The sequence below is a fragment of the Prionailurus viverrinus genome, chromosome B2, assembly GCF_022837055.1.
Source record: "Prionailurus viverrinus isolate Anna chromosome B2, UM_Priviv_1.0, whole genome shotgun sequence".
Lineage (NCBI taxonomy): Eukaryota > Metazoa > Chordata > Mammalia > Carnivora > Felidae > Prionailurus > Prionailurus viverrinus.
Genome location: NC_062565.1, coordinates 60,578,677 through 60,597,489, shown reverse-complemented (window position 1 = coordinate 60,597,489; position 18,813 = coordinate 60,578,677).

Sequence of the window (18,813 nt, the reverse complement as noted above, 5' to 3'; positions counted from 1 at the left end):
TCTTTTTAGCAATCCCACTCATAGGAATGCATCTTGATGATACAACTTCAGTAATACAAAAATTTGCATGAATTAGATTATTCGGTAGAACATTATTTGCAACTGCAAAATATTGGAAAACAATCCTAGGAGATTGGGTGAATATACTGTGGTACAAACACACAATTGAAAATGTACAATTATAATATCAGCTGTAAAAAAAAAGAAGTGTTTATGTAGTGATATGGAATTAAGTCAAATGAAAAGAATACTAAAATATAAAAAGTTATATACACATATGTTTATATCATATATATGTGTATGTATACACATGTATATATATCCATTGTATAAAAAGGCAGGGAAAATAAGATAGCATGCACATATATGTTAACTTGTGCAAAAGAAATACAGAAGGAATAAACAAGTCAGTATTCAATTGGTTACCTACAAGGAATTAGGAGAAATGAGTAGAAGATATACCTTATTTTTATACTGTTTTGACTATAAGCATGTTAATGGTCTACACTTTCTTTTTAAAATTTTTTTGTTTATTTATTATTGAGAGAGAAAGAGAGAAAGAGACAGAGCATGAGCTGAGGAAGGGCAGAGAGAGAGGAAGACACAGAATCTGAAGCAGGCTCCAGGCCCTGAGCTGTCAGCATAAAGCCTGACACGGGGCTCAAACCCACAAACTGCGAGATGATGACCTGAGTCGGATGCTTAACCACTGAGCCACCCAGGCGCCCCAATGGTCTATACTTTCACTAAAATAAAATTAAATCAATAAAAATGCAAAGATAGGCATATAAAAATGGAAGCAAACTTAAATGTATCTAGATATATTTCAAATGAATGCTATAACCATACTGAAGAAAGGAAAAGAAAGAGACAGAGAAAGAGACAGAAGAGAGAAAGACAGAGGTGTAAGGATGGAGGGAAGAAGTGACAGAGAGGAGGAGGGAGTAAACAATAGAAGAAGGTAGAAATGGAAGAAAAAAGAAAGAATCAAAATAATTTGGGAACATAATATTTGACAATATATTCTAAGTCTGGTGGGATTGAAAGTTGCAAACAGATCTTGAGATGTTTTTAGTAGGTTTACTTTTTGTAGTGGTATGGGTAAAGAAATCCAATGGGTAAAGAATGTTGGACCTATTATAGGAGTGAGGAAAAGACTATATTTGTTGATACTTTGGGAAGCCAAGGTTCTCACTAAGGAAGAAGAGATGGCAAATATGAAATAGAGGAAGCAAGAGAGAAACATGTGATGATGCATAGAAACTGGAGGTATTAATGTAAACTCATTATTTCTAAAATATGTGTATCATCTGCATAATTTTACATATGTATATTCACACTTATATGTATATACATATCTTTGTGTATATGCATGGTGATATGTACATTTGTATGAGTGATGTGCATTTGTATATATGTGCTGTGTATATATGTATATGCTAGCATATATTTTCTAGCACTGTCCCCTAAAAGGGCTGTGTAACAATGACATGACACTCGAATAGCAATGAGCATATCTAGTACCTGATCTGAGTCATTAATATCATTCTTTACTAAAAGGAACCAGGGATCCTAAGAGAAATTCATGATAGGGCTGGGTCAGAGTATGTATAAGATAAGCCCATACTATATTACACCAGAAAAATGAAGTAGTAGTAAAAAATAAAATTAAATTAAAAAAAAATGATATTTGGGCCATGTTAATGGCCAATTTGGGACAACTTGGGGAATGAAGTAATTCAATACATTAATGAATTGTACATAGTTAAAAATAGAGATGTATGAGTCCATAAGGATAATACAGCATAAATCAGAATATAAACGTATAACTGAGGAAGAAGGGAGGGAATTCTGGATTTGAAAAACCAATGTTATACTGTTACATTAAGAGTGAATTAAGAGGGGTGCCTGGGTGGCTCAGTCAGTTAAATGTCTGACTCTTGGTTTCGGCTCAGGTCATGATCTCACAGTTTGTGGATTCCAGCCCCACAAACAACACAGAGCTGACAGTGCAGAGCTTGCTGGAATTCTCTGTCTCCCTCTCTCTCTGCTCTTCCCTGATCACTCACTTTCTGCCCCTCTCTCTCTCTCTCTCAAAATTAAACAAAAAAAAATTAAAAATCTTAAAAAAAAAGAAACAGTGGATTGAGCAAGAATCATCGGTGGATGTTAAAACTAAGGGGGAATTATAATGAGGAGCAGGTTGTTTGCTTGTTCTTAGTGTTTTACTAAAAGCTGCTTACTGTTTGCAAGGAAAAAATAAAATGATAAATATGGTGAAGACATTGGAGGATACCTTGATAAACTCATCAGAATTAACATCACCAGTGGGGAGAGATGGGCACTGTGTGCTTCCAGATGTGATGCTCTGAAGAGGACAAAATTCCACCTATCAAATTGCAGCCAATATTAAATATCCTGATTATAATCACAAGGAAACATTAGATAAACCCAAAATGAAAAAAGTTCTATATTTTAAAATGAGGGTGAAACAGTAATATTCAAAACCATCAATTTCATGGAAAACAAAAACTGTGGGAATGTTCCACATGCTACAGGAGGCCAAAGTGCCATGGTACCTAGATGCAATACCTCTCTGTAGACTGAATCCTCTACTGAACCAGAAAAATGTACTATAAATAGCATTGTATCATCAATTGGCAAAATTGGATTTTGGGGGGTGCCTGGGTGGCTCAGTCGCTTAAGTGTATGACTTTGGCTCAGGTCATGACCTCACAGTGCATGATTTTGAGCCCCATGTCTGGCTCTGTGCTGACAGCTCAGAGCCTGGAGCCTGCTTCAGATTGTGTCTCCCTCTCTCTCTGCCCCTTCCCCACTCGTGCTCGGTCTCTCTCTCAAAAATAAGTAAACACTGGGGCGTCTGGGTGGCTCGGTTGAGCGTCCAACTTCAGCTCAGGTCATGATCTCACAGCTTGTGGGTTCAAGCCCCGCATCAGGCTCTGTGCTGATGGCTCAGAGTCTGGAGCCTGCTTCAGATTCTGTGTCTCCCTCTCTCTCTGCCCTTCCCCCACTCACACTCTGTCTCTCTTTCTCAAAAATAAATAAATATTAAAAAATTATTGAATAAATAAACATTATTTTAAAAAATGGTTTGGATGGTAGGTAAGAGTCAATATTAAATTTGCTAAATATATAACTATTGTTTGGTTTGGTAAAAAAATAATTGTTGTTTTCATAAATTACAAACTGATGTGTTTAGGGGAAAGGGCCATGACTTAACTTCAAATAAGAGAGAGAGCAAGAAAGATCCCCTGAGAGAGGTAGACCAAATGATAAAGTAAATGTAGTAAAAGGTTAGCAGTTGATTAATCTGAGTAAAGAGTATACAGATATTCTTAGTAGTATTATAAATATTGCAATCTTTTGTAAATTGAAATTATATTCAAATGAAAAGTTTAAACCACCAAAAAATGTGATGCATTTGTTACCATATTTTAGCAACTTTAGGGAAAGAGGGAGTTAATGTATTAGTTAAAAACGATTTTGGTGACTGAGTAATTATTAGAAATATTCATTATACACTTATTTGTAGAATATACTTTGTTCTGCTATACAACTAACAGAAACCTCTGCTCAAAAAATAGAAAACTGACATTTTTTATCTGTATCAAACGCTAGTAAACTCCTTGCCTAGGCAGACTATTCTTAGCTAAGCAATCTGATCTTCAAGTAATCATGACAAAGAGCTAGAGAGAAGCTATTATAAAGGTAATAAATAAATTTCAATAAGAATTTATTTTGTATGTTAACAGGTTGTTTTCCTTCCATATCTCTGAAGAGCAAGAGACCAGTTTGGCTCAGAATGTCACATAAAAATCCTCTTAACAGATGAAAATTGTCTCTAATGTAATGTGAGAGGGTAATAAAGATGACTAGTAAAATATTAAACAGGAAGACTATATCTCAGGTGTAAAATAACATCTATAAACTTCTTAAAATAGACAAATCAACTTATAGGTCCTCATAAAAACTGACTCTTTAATTTGTGAGTTTTATAAATTTAGATGATATAATCACTAGCTAAGTGACCAATCACTAACACCTTATTTCTATATTCTAAAAAATACAATCACTCCTAACCTCCAGAATGACATTTGCTTCCTTTTCATAATAAATTTGAATACAGGTACGGTGTAGGTTTCATACTTTAAATCTCAAAGCAGAAGCCAAATTATGGATGTCTTAAGTGCAGAATTATTGATTTATCTTTTTTTCACACCAAATCTCCTGGATATTCAATACACATTTATTTTCATTTCTTCATCAAATAGGTATTGGATATTTATACTTTTGAGTAACTGTGCTAAGTTATTGGGATATAGCAAGGAATGAACTATAGTTCCTGGAATAGACAAGCTCAATTTAGAGGGGAAGACAATCAAACAGGCAATTTCTATTCATTGTGTAAATACTGCTGCAGTAAGCACAAGGTTCTTGCCACAGAAACATAAAGAAGGGGTACCTATCTTAATTTTGAGAGTCAGGAAATAACTATGATTGCAGAAATTTAAACATATGTTCAAGCCAGGAAGACAAACAAGAGTTTACTCATAGTGTTTAGAAAGGGTTGCCTTGGTTGCATGGATATGTCTGGTGGATAAGAAGTATTCCATGATAGGCAAAGAGCATGTGCACAGGCATAGAGAGAGAGCTGCTTTGAACTGTAAGAACTTCATTATGGTTGGAGCATACAAAAACAACTGTGAGAGATTAGTTCCAGTGAAATCCAATGGCCACATCACAAAGAGCCTTGAAACTATAGACTGAGACTGTATCCTGAGAGTTATAGGTATACACTCATCCACATATGTTTATTAATTAACTACTGTATGGTTATACATTTATGAGTGTAATAGTGTTTGCTATCATGGAGTTTATATTTTAGGTTCTAGATTCTAGGGAATACAGAAGACAAAAATCAGGGAAATAATTTGACAGTGAGAAAATGAAGAAATCAAATATATTTGTATAATTGTTTAATAATTGGTATAATCCATTTGTTAATTTACTATTCATAGGCTACATTCCATGTGTAGTATCCTAGAGACAGAATAGTGAGCAAGAGGCATGCATTTCACTCTCTAGTGTTTATGGTTTAGTGGAAAATGGGGAATCTAATGATAATAAACTGCTATTTAACATTGACTATGTGCCAGGCACTGCTCTAAATACTTTCTAAATATTAACTTAAAAATTTTTTTTAAATGCTTATTTATTTTTGAGAGAGAGGAAGACAGAGCATGAGCAGAGGAGGGGAAGAGAGAGAGGGAGACACAGAATCCAAAGCAGGCTCCAGGCTCTGAGCTGTCAGCCCAGAGCCCGACACAGGGTTTAAACTCATGAACTGTGAAATCATGATCTGAGCCGAAGTTGGACACCCAACTGACTGAACCACCCAGGCGCCCCTAAATATTAACTTTTTAATCCTTAAAACATCTTTTAAGGTACCATTACCCTTCCCATTTCATAAATGAGCAGAACAGAGAAAGAGGGATTAAGCAACTTGTTTAAAATCACACACACAGAATGTGAGGGAGCCAGGATTTGAACCAAGAAGTGTGGCTCCATTCACTGAACCACTATATTATGTTATTTCTGAAATAAGTACAAAGTAAATGCAGACCGGAGAAGAAAAACCAAATGCCACAGGAACACAGTCCTTAATCAGGGGTCAGGACAGCCTGCTCTGAGATTTTGACATTTAGATTGAAATGAATGAATGAATGAATGAATGAATGAAATTGGCTTCTTCATGAGCAGTTGCATAAAGACTGTTCCAGATTGAGGAAATAGCATATGAAATAGTGACTAGAAATATATAAGCAATGGTCAAGATTTTGAGCTTTATTCTCCTGACTAGGGATAGTGAAACTACAACCCCATGGACCAAATCCACCTGTCACCTGTTTTTGTAAATAAAGTTTCATAGGAACTCAACCCTACTCATTTGCTTATGTGTTGTCTATCATTTATTTTGTGTTACAGTATCAAGACTGAACATGGGACAAGATCATGTGACCTGCAAAGCCTAAATTTTTACTATCTGGTCATTTACAAAAAAAAAAAAAAGTTTACTTACCCTCATTACAGGAAACAAAATGAAAGTCAAGGGTGTCAATCTGGAAAGTGGCAAAATCAGTTTGCATTTAGAAATATCTATCACTCTGCATACAGTATAAAAATTGAATTGGAGAAGGGCAGGATGAAAAGGAGATAAAAAAGGTATTTCAATTTTGATTTATAGATAAGGATGATGGTGGCTTTGACAAGGATAGTTAAAGAGGATATAAAGAAATGTATAGGGCCACCTGGGTTGCTCAGCTGGTTGAGCATCCAACTTGATTTTGGTTCAGGCCATGATCCCAGGGTCATAGGCTCAAGCCCTGCATCAAGCTCTGCATTGAGTGTAGAGCCTGCTTAAGAGTCTCTCTCTCTCTCTCTCTCTCTCTCTCTCTCTCTCTCTCTCTCCCCCTATCCCTCTCCCCAGCACTTGCTCTCTCTCTTTAAACAAACAGACAAGAAGAAATATATAACGTTGAGAGAATGGAAAGGCTCTGATGGTAGGGAAAGAAGTAATCAGATTTCTGGTTAAACAATTGGGTAGATGTCAGGTGGAGTAAAGGAGTGACATAATACAAAATACATAAGGAGTTATTTCTCATGAAGTAGTTGTTTTCTTCTAAGGATCCCAGAATAAAAATTGCATCCAGAAAAATAAAGGTGACGGGGCAATGACAAAAAATAGATGAATATATGTGGTCATATTTAGGCAACTTTTAGGGATTACAAGGATGTGAGGCAGGATGACACTAACAGGACTCTGGTTTTTCAGTATATATATATATATATATATATATATATATATATTTTATATATATATAATATATATATATATTACATAAATATATATAGATATAATAGACATTACATATTTGTTATATATATTATAAAATATATTTTATACCTAATATGATCCATACAGAATGTGATAGTGGAGGATTCAATAGAACATGTGAAAAGGGGTGGAGTTAGTTACTTCTCTATTCATTTCTTTCTGGGCAATCACTCCTGACTCTTACACACCCTGATACACACTATTTCTAGAATACCTACTGAGAATGTCCTATCCCTTTAAACTGTATCTACTTCCAAAAGTCCAATATTAATGGAAGGCAGTGCTCTTTCTGCCAATGTTGCCCTGATATGAAGGCTTTGGGTGGGTCCTCAGATGCATTCCATGAGTACTTTTCTTCTTTAGGAGAAACTCATCCCTGATTTCTAACTGACATATAACTGGATGGAAAACACGTCCACCTGAATGTTCTGTTACTGCTCAGATTCAGGCCATTCCAGTGTGAATATCAGTTTTCAAATATGATCCTCTGCATGACTACAGTATTTCCTTCACCGGAACCACTGTTCTTCAGATCTCCAAGCTTAGGTAGTTTAAAAATTATCTTCAAATTTTCTCTTTACTTTTTTTGCTGTGTAGTTAATTGGTCACCGAATTCTGTAATGGTAAAATTAAGTCAAAATACTTAGATAAATTATTATGTGTATCATGTTGGGCAAATTAACATTTTGGGCCTCCTTTTTCTCATTTAACAGTTTGGAAAGAGTACTTCTCTCACAAATAGGATAATCTATTGAAACCAGAATGAGAGGCACCTTGCTGTAGTGATTCATAGCACGACTGTGGAGCCAAATTACTTGGGTTTGAATCATAGAGCTGTCCTGTACTAGCTGTGAGAACTTCTAGCAATTTACTAGCTGTGTGATCTCCATACCTCAATTTCTCTACATTTAAAAAGCAGATAATAAGAGCATCTATTTCATAGAGTTGTTATGAGAATTAAATGAGCAAATATGTGTAAAGTTTTTAGAGTTGTTCCTGACAAACAGGAAGTGCTAGATAAGTATTTGTTAAATAAAGGCCGTATGGGGGTGCCTGGGTGGCTCAGTTGATTAAGCCTCTGACTTCAGCTCAGGTCATGATCTCCCGGTGAGTTCGAGCCCCCCATCAGGCTCTGTGCTGACAGCTCTGAGCCTGGAGTCTTCTTCAGATTCTGTGTCTCCCTCTCTCTCTATGTCCTCACCTGCTTGTGCTTTGTTTCTCTCTGTCTCTCAAAAATAAATAAACATTAAAAAAAATTTAAAAAAAATAAAGGCTGTATCTACATATAAAGGATGGCATAGTTCCTGGCACATTGTAAGCACTTAAAAATGTTGCATGTCAAATATTAGTTATATATACAATAAATCATATAATAGTTTATTTTTTTTAATTTTTTTTTCAACGTTTATTTATTTTTGGGACAGAGAGAGACAGAGCATGAACGGGGGAGGGGCAGAGAGAGAGGGAGACACAGAATCGGAAACAGGCTCCAGGCTCTGAGCCATCAGCCCAGAGCCTGACGCAGGGCTCGAACTCACGGACCGCGAGATCGTGACCTGGCTGAAGTCGGACACTTAACCGACTGCGCCACCCAGGTGCCCCGATTTATATATACATAATGATTTATTCATCTTCTCAGCTTCCATTGTCTTCACTCCAACCCATGTTCCCATTAATTTGCTTTTGAATTACAACAAACAAAAAATTTGCCTCTAACCTTTCTACCTTTCTCACTATGCTGGACTGTCTGTGATTAGCTTAGCATCAAATCTGTTTCCTTCTTTATTCTTATAGTTCTTGAGCTAGGTTTCCACACAACATCCTTCTACTAGAATTCAGCTAATGAGAAACCCTCACGCAAGAGCCAGTGATTATGTGGGAATCAACTGTTAGCTGGCCTGGAGTATTGCCAGCAGTTTCAGATTATCCTGCTTTGAAAATCACCTACTTAAGTGCCATTGGCAACTGGGGTCATTATCAACCTCTTGAACTCATGAACCATGAGATCAAAGAGCGGAAACCAAGAGTTGGGTGTTTAACCGACTGAGCCACCCAGGCATCCCAAGTTTACTTTTGTTTTTAAGAACCATAAAACCTATTTTCCAAATAAAAACCACATCTAGAAATAAATTCTAGTCTCTCAAGGATAGAGACCCAAACAATTACTCCTGAAGGTAAAAAGAAAAGATGATATAATGAAAATAAAGAACTTCTATCGAGAAAAACTCCCTTTACTATCTAAACTTTCCACTATGTACACTCATTATTAGTGACGTCTATCATGGTTCCCCAACAAAGGGCTGTGAATGAAAGAGGACGGTGTTAATGGGACATCCTAAGTTATGTTTGCTGATCAGTTTTTCCTAAATTTAAGTCACTGTTTTTGTATTCCAGTCAAAAACAGTTGCATAGTCACAATTTTCCTTGTTTATATCTAGTATCTAAGGAGAAGTATTGCATGGCAAGGAGTAACCATGGCGTAGTATTAAAAGCATGGCTGTACGTGCTCATACCACAGATCTAATACTGAGTAGGTGTTTCCTTGGTCCTGTTATTTAACTTTGTTGGGGCTTAGAGACAAACAGTTTATTAATTCATAACTCTGGGATAATAATAGTGCTTTCTTCATACTTTTGCGGGAATAAATAAAGAAATTAGTACATATAAAGTACTTAGGATAGTGTCATGCATAGAATGTAGTAGAATATTAACTTATTAAAACAGACAGGATTTTAAATATTATTGTCAAGTTAATTATTTTTGAAGCAGTGTTTGAACTTATTCTTTGAGTCCTATCTTTTTTCTAAATACTTCCATAATCTGATATATCCAACACATAAACACAATTTTACACTTCTGGTCAAAGTAATCCTTTTATCCTAGTCAGGCTGAGATCTCTGTTTTTGTGTGTGTATATTATATATATTATATATATAATATACACACACACATACATAATATATATAATATATGTATGTAATATATATACATATATATATATATTTCTTAATAATAATAAATTAATAACTAACACATATTTGGGGATTTATGGTTTATAAATCCCTTTCTCATATACTACTCCTTTCAATCCTGCATTATCCCTTTGAGATAAGGAGTTTTATACTTGTTTTTCAATGGGAGAACAGGGGTTTAGAGAGGTCAGATGACTTGTTCAAAAGTACATTTCAAGTAGAGCATGCTGACAACAAACCTCAGTTGTTGTTGTTGTTTTCCCTGCCTGTTCTGTCTCCATGTTTGGCTTATTCTGTCCCAATTTCCTGCTTTCCAGCACCTGCTCTGATCTACATATCCATCTTCATCAGTGTGAAAATTCCAACTCAAAGTGTTACCTTTGAAAGAGTCCTGGGCTTCATATTATATCATTTTGTTTATATATTTTTATTTTCCTATTTAATGACAATTACTACCATACAATTTAATACTTTGATTTCAAAAAATAAAGAAATAGCAGATTAAAACGTTGAAGATGAATATTAATTACTATTAGCTTTGCTTGACTTATTTATTTTTTGTTTTCTATTATCTGTTGAATACATGAAAATATTCACATTTAAGTATCAAAAGATGAGAGATAAGAATAATGTTCTCCTATATCTTTCTCCAAATATAACTGCTGCTATTAATTTGATATCTGTCTATGCTGTTCTTTGAGGTCTATTAATTATAGTATACTATTACATCTATATGCACACATAAATATTAGATAATTAGTATTTATATATATTAGTCTATATTTTATTCTATATATCTATATCTATATATCTAGATAGAGAGATATAATTCACAGACACTAAGCTTCATGACAAATGCATATGAAGTAAACACTAACCCCAAAATCTTTTAACTCCAAATTTTCAAATTTTCAAGTGAAGAAACTAAAAAGACAGAGATTAAATAAGTTGTTCCATGCCACATAATGATTAACAGCCAGAGCTAGGATTCAATTCCAGAATATCTGGCTCTCTTGTACTCTTAAATCCCATTTTTTTTTTTTCTGCCTCACCACAGTGTCTAAAACAATTTTGCATAGCTTTACAATCTTGAGTTTTCCTAACTAATAATATCATTCATTCTTTTAAAAGTTGAATGTTATCTATTATAAAATTATCATAATTCATCTAGATTCTTTACCAATGGATAGATATATAAGTTGTGGCCAATTTGGTGCTATTATAAATAATCAGACATATTTTCATATGTTTCATTGTATGCATAAAAGGGCTTTTCTTTAGTGTGTGTTAGAAAAGTGAAAGAACTGATCATATGGTATATGCCAAATTGTCTTCCAAATTTGGCTGTTTTAATTGACGTTCCCAGAGGCAATGTACAAAGGGCCTTAGGAAGAGTCATGTCTCATTACTGTTATGAAGAAATCAATTAAAACCACAAAATACTGTTGGCTTTTAGATATATTTCATCTTTAAATTTTATGAACAGAGATTCCACTAAGCTAAGAAAATAAGAGTTGGAATTAGACCCCTTTCTCCCTTAGTAACTAATGCTTATTCAGAAAATGATTATACAGAATATGTGATAGAAACTTAGGGGTGAATATGTGATAGAGAATTAGGGGGTCACTAGAGATATTGTCATTCTGGATTTGATAATGAGTGAAATTGTATAAAATGTGAATACAACTTTCTGAAGGTTGTGTTACTTGTATAATAATAATCTGAAAGTATTTTCGTTAAAAATGGAGACATCAGAAAAAAAAAAAAAGCTAAAAGAGTAAATAAATGGTTTTAAACTGGCCTTCAGAATGCTGGATAGAAGACTGGCATTCCCCTAATATAGTATTTGGCTCTCTTTAGTGGAAAAGGATCTTGTCTTTAGAGGAACAGAAGAACAGATTTTCCCTAACATTTGCTACATATTCTATGTCTTTCTTATATGGATATATATATATATATATATATATCCAATTCCTTTAAAATACTTACTAGTTTTCTATAAAACACTGCTGTAAATTATTTTTGCAGAATGATTATTAATAAAATAAGTTATATAATCAAAAATGAAAATAACATTGAATACTATTTATTTTGATAAATTATATAAAGGTAAATAGAAAATCTCTAATTAGACATATACTGAAAATATCTTAAATACCAATGTTCATCTGATCTGGACTCAGAGTTATTTAAATAATTAAAAAATGTAAATTCCTATTTCTCATTTTTGGACTACTTAACTATAGAATAAGAAAATAATATATTTCCTGTATAAATCACCCAATCAATCACAAAGTGAACACTGCTTTGCAGGCTAGTGCAGAATTCCTGATAGTGAAGGTGCCTTTGGAAAGACAGATGAAATATGTTTCTTTCCATCATTCAACATAATTTATTTAGTATCTTTAAACAGTGAATGGTAAATGAATGGTAGTTTTAGCTACAAAACATAGCTCAGAAAGCAACATTTAATGATTCTTAATGAGATGAAAACATTATTTGATCCCAGAAGTGTAAATTGGAAATTTTAAGACACCTTTCATTAGTAAGTAGGAATGGTAATACATAAAACCATTTGTAGAAATAGGATCTGTATGCCATATGGTTGTTTCAAGAGGGAAAAGGTATGCCCTTGAAATACATTTTTCTTAAGACATTCAATGATTCACAATCAATTTCATCAATAGATTAAAGACAAACATTGGAAGAAATCACCTGGTACCTAAAATATTTGATCTTTTCATTTTTGAGATACTCAATATTCTTGATCTTCCTTTGCTCTTTTTGGCTCATTTGACCTATATATAACTTTAAATAGCTCCCTGGCTGACAGACAGGCTATCTCATCATATGGTAAATGGTAATACACTCCATTACACAGTAACTTAAAAATCATAGCCCCACTGAGAAGCTGCTCCAAGAGTTTAACTACTCTCCTGGCAGATATCAGCCAATATCTAGATATATTAGCAAGGGAGACTCTACTGACCACAAAAGGATCTGGGAGGGAGTCAGGAACTTATTTCAATTCTATATAAAAACCTCTGGAAGTTCAATAGCTTAATCTATTTTTTATTGAATGCATACAGGAAAAAAGAATTCAAAAGCTCCATATCAGATAAAAACCCTGCTACCAGCTCTGTCCTTGATCAGTTCTCTAAGAATCCTGACCATTCACATACTGAAGAAACTAAATACTATTAAAGCCATATACATACATATATATGTGTGTGTGTGTGTGTGTGTGTGTATGAAACTTTACTGATTTTATATAACAAGAGATATATTTTATATGTTATGAAATTAGCAGAAGCAATAGTGGCATCATCAAGTTGATTATGTGTGTTAAAATATCCAAATACTATTTTTAATCTCGCAGATTACTAGTGGTGTAGTATTTTTTTAACACTCACTTTACATTTAGTGTGCAACATCCAAATACATAGTTGTGTAACAATGCAAAAATTAGCAAGATCAGATTAGAGGACAAATACACTGTGATTCTTCTTCCCTTATTCCTGCTACAGAAAAGCAAGCCAGTGGCCGTAGCCTCCAGTGTGTTGAAACAATACGTTTCACTTAGCTGATATATAAATATTTTCTATTTTTATTTTCACTTGTAATCATGACATATTTTTAAAAGCACTTTTTGGAAATAAATGAGGGAGGTAAGTGTGGGACTTTGAATTCCTTGGAAGAAAGCCATTGTACATACACACATAGATGAGTGGATTTATAAAGAAAATTACTCTGGTCTAGAATAGGTGCAGTATTGAGCTGAACATCCTGATAATAATGTAATTATTATTCTTGTCACTTATTATTAGTGTTAATTACATAGAAAAAGGAGGTTAGAAATCTCTCATGAGGTATATCGAAGACGTTGAGGATGTGGTCATAGAAAGGTTTTCTGTATACAAATAGTAGAAACAAGAGTGAGTTTTGACAATTTTCACATTCTTAATTTTTTAAAACAATTGTGAAATACCATTTCAAAATGTACAACTCCTAGTATTGCATCATTTCATTCGCATGAGCAAAGAAACCATTATTACATCACATGTTTGAAGGAGACAGTAAGTCACAGCAAAGGATAAGAGCTACTGAGAGGAAGCAAATGAAGAATGAAGTTGTGTGTCCTTCTATGACAAGTGATTAGTTTCCTTTGCTTGCATGGGAAGGGTATGATCAACAAGGGAAAAGCAAACCTTTTGGAAATTTTGCATATCTCATCTATCTATCTATCTATCTATCTCCTCTATTCACAATTCCAAAGTGATCATGTACGTCAGTTGTTTATAATACAGGACACTTTGTACCTCAAAGTTCATGATTTCAATACATGAACAAAACAACTTTCATCAAAAAGAGAAAAATTCTGTTTCAATCAACAGACAAGTTTGCCATCTTGCAAATGTGTGAATATTGAGATAAAACAAAATGAGTGTTTTTTTTTTACCCATAACTACTACTGGACAACAAAAAGAAAGGTATATATTAATAATTAATTTCTTCCAGTGCACCCCAGTGTTACATGTGCCATTTATGTAATTAGTATGATTATTAAGATGACATTGTACAAATTGTGCATGTATATGTGTGTTTGTGTGTGTGTATACACGTAATTTGGATTTTCACAATTTCTGAAGTTCAATGTGCTATCAAAAAGATTCTTAAATTTGAAACAAATTGAATTATTGTAAATGAGTACTTCATGTTAAATAAAATACACCAAAACACCAATAGAACGTTAGTCTCTAATTAAAAACTCCACCCCTTATTGAACATAGAAATGATGCAGCTTTAAAAATTATAAGCCCAACAGATACATTGAGGTTAGAATAATATATTACTTCATATTTATCTGAGAAAATATGTGTATAGAACCAAAGAACTTAATACAATTTCGTTTCTTTTTACCTTACACATTCATTGGTAGAATGCTTTGTAGATTACAAAGTACATTCCCATGCATTATCTCTCCTTATCCTTACAAAAACAATCTTATGAGGTGAATAGGGGAAAATCATATTATAGATAATATTTTCAGGCTCTGAGAGATTAAGAAATCTCTCTGAAGGCAAACTTGCACAAAATAGCAGAGCTAAAATTCATCATAGAATTATGGTTATTGGAGGGAAATCATGCTCAGGTGCATTTCAATATGTTGTTAGTCTTGTTGTTTTCCTAACTAAGGGTAAAGAATTAGCTTCAGCAGTATTTGATTTTACACTTGGTCCCTCTATAGGAGAATGGGTTTCAGAGACACAGAATCTCAAACCTTGTTAAATCTTGATTAATCACCATAAATTTCTGTACTGTGTTTGAATATTTTCTTCTCTAGGGTGCATGTTCATAATTGACACCAGTTCCTCCTACATGAAATGCTTAGAATTTTAGGTAATGACCAATAAATAAAAATGGAAAATAAAGACAAAAATAAAAACAAAGTAAACAGAAACAGTTTTAAATATTAAAAATAGGAAAGTGGAATGCAAATTAAGAAGGAGAATAAATTTAGGGTATAAAAAAAGGAGAAATGGAATAAAAGAGAAAGAAAAAAGAAAAGTCATCACTATTTAATTGCCAATTTCATAGAAAACAATTCTTTAAAATAACAACTAAAACGATTAGCTGTATAGTTGAGTTCTAAGTGTCTACAGTTTTATAGTGGACAGCTTTCACCTAGCAGAAAGACTAGTGGTGCTGTTTTGACATGTACTTTAGTTACTTTTAGCCTGTTTAAATCAGCCACAAATTCATGAGTTACCACTTCTAATAATGCTACTGTAACTGTTGCCACTGCTTTACAAATAATAGCAGTAATAGAATGCACCACTGATTAAAACAATTTTTAGTAAGGCATTAGTTCCGTCTAACACAGAATCACTGTATTTTTTTAGTTTCTTTAAAAAAAAAAAAACAAAAGTCAAGGAAATCTAAAAAAGAGCTCTTTCCCACTCACTTCTTCATTTGCCCCGTCTTTAAATTTTGTGGGTCCATTTTGAGTGTCCTTTTCCCTATTAATAACCTCTGTAGAATATGTAAGAGAAATATTAATCTATAAACATATTGTCCTAAGGCATGAATATATGACTTGACATGAATGAGACAAATTTTTTTACATATTTCAATTTAATTGGCATTTTTTTGAATGACAGCTCTGTGCTTATTAAATTATATACCATCCTCTCTTCTGACTTTAAAAGAGTAATACTTGGAATTCCAATGACTCACAGAGTCATTCTTCTCCTACCCCTTCGTCATGCAAAATGCTCTGAAGATTTGATAGAAAATCTAGTTATTCCACTTTCTTTATTCTTTTTTAATTGGAAATTCTCATCTTTTAGTAGACAATCTAGATTTAACATCTTTTAGACCTATTGGGGCCTCTGAAGAATAAGAAGTCATATATGACTATTGGAGAAAATGGCTTGACTTTTTTTTTCTTTCACATTGTCATTTTTACTCACCAAGTAACAATAACAGCAAGAGAAGTGATTGTGTTCTAGTGTGTTCCAAATATTTATTGCAATATTCTAAGGAAAATGTTTCCCAAGATTCTTCTTGCTTTATTTTATGAGTATTATTTTGTATTTGTGTGCATGTGTGTGTTGTTTTGCTACCACCATTCTTCACCACAGTGTAAAATATTTCAGTGAAGTTTCATTGGTACTTCTCTGACACTTAATAAGATTTTGAGTAGAATTTCATGCATGTTTTGGCCATTCATTTAAAATGCAAAGATATTCTCCTTATGTTTTTAGAAATATATTTTTTGCATTTACAATTACACTTATTATATTTATGATCCATTTGGAATGAGTTATTGTGTATGGAGTAAAAAAATGAAGTTTATTTTTCCCATATAAATATACTTTTGTTTCTCCATCTGTATCTACTATCTATCTATCCATCCATCTATCTATCTATGGAAAATGAAGTTGATTTATCATAAAGAATTGGCTCCTATGGTTATAGCAGCTGAAAAGTCCCACAGTCTGTCATCTGTAAACTGAAAACCCAGGAAAGCCAACTGTAGAATTTAGTTTGAGTCTGAAGGCCTGAGAAAAGAGAGGAACCAGTGGTATAAATCTTAATCTGAGGGTCAATGAAGACAAAATAAAATGTCCCAGCTCAAACAGTACATCAGGGGGAAAAAGGAAGGGGGTGGGTAGGGTCCTCCTTCCTTTGTCTTTTGTTCTACTCAGGGAACAATGGATTAGACAATGAGAAAGCAGAATGGAGACTACAACCTTCTTTAGGGAGTAGATTGACCAATTCAAATGCTAATCTTTTGCAGAAACACCCTAGAGGAAATAATGTTTAATCTAAGCACCCCAAAGCCTGTCAAGTAGAAAGATAACATCACCTATCAATTAGTATCATTTCTCCTTTAAATATTTGATAGCAATAACTGGTGAAATAATTTGTGCTTAGTGTTTTCTTAAGGGGAAGTGAAGTATTTTATAGGTTGTGCTTTGAAAAAATGTGTCAATTTAATTTTACTTGCATAATTCTTTACATAAATGTGTTCTTAATATACTTGTCCCTTTAATGAATGTAGAATTTGTAGTCATGTCTAATTTTGCTATTCTTGATTTTAACATTGATATTTTTCCCCTTTATGAGCTTTTCTAGGGTCTATCAATTTTATTAATCTTCTCAAAGAGGCTTTTGACTGTTGATTTTTCTCTCTTAATTACTCATTCCTATGTTATTAATCTCAAGTTTTATGTTTACTAATATCTTCCTTTACATACTTACATTTAAACTGCTTATCATCTTCTATTTCTTAAGGTGGAAGTTTGGAACATTGATTTTTCATTTTTCTTCTTTCCATTGTAGGCATTTAATCCTAACAACCTTAAATAACAGTATGAATGAAAATAGCAAACTTTGATACGCTTTGTTCTTATTTTCATTCAATGCAAAATACATTTAAATTTCACTTTTAGCTCCTTGGAGAACCTGAGAATGATCAAAAAGGGGGAATAAGAAACTTCATAATTTCAAGCAATTTTTGTGTTTTTTTAAAATTATTTTCATTGATCCCTATATTAAACTATTGTGGTAAGAAAACATATTTTTGAAATTTATTGATAATAACTTTATGGCCCAATGTTTGAATTATATTTGTGTGTCTGTGTGCAGGGGAAAAGGATGTCTATTCTGTCATTGTTAGCTGCAATACTTTTCTTCATAGTGTTGCAGGATTTTTTTACCTCAATACCCCAGGGTTCGTTGTCTCCCTGCTTCAAAGACTGACGAAGTGGACACAAGATGAGCAGCAGGCAAAAGTTAATTAGAGTATAGGATCAGAAAGGAAGAATAGTATGAAAGCTCTCTTTACAGAGAGGGGGCATTCAAAAGTGAATGCCTGCAGATGATAGACAAAGATACTTGTTTTATAAGGTTCTGGTGGTCTCTCCCCTCCCCTTCCCCCTTGTTCCTTCATAGGTCCTACCCTCATTGTCTGTATAGCTCTAGGTGCTGGGTTGCCCATTCTTGATTAGCTCATTTCCATTGTATGAGGTGTGGTCTATGGCCACATCATTCCTTGGGGGCCATACCTTTTATGGTCTGCTACTTATTCTTAGGTCTTGTGTCAAATTCCTGAGGGAAACTTGAGGGGGAGTAGGTAGTGTCTATTACATTCTTTAGAGGAGCTTTATGCCTGAGGGGGTTTGCTGTGATCAGAAGTTCTGAGCATTGTTCCAAAACCGTGTGTTTCCCTGACTGAGCACCTTGGGTCCTAATCTTACCCTCTCTGCCTACAGAATCCTATCTTTTCCTACCATAACAGTACTGTCCTAATCTTCTATTACCTTAAAGATTGTTTTTCTCAGTTTATCATCTTCTTAGGTAGTAGTATTAAAAGATCCAAATATGTTGTACATTTTTCAATGTCACATTTTAGTTCTA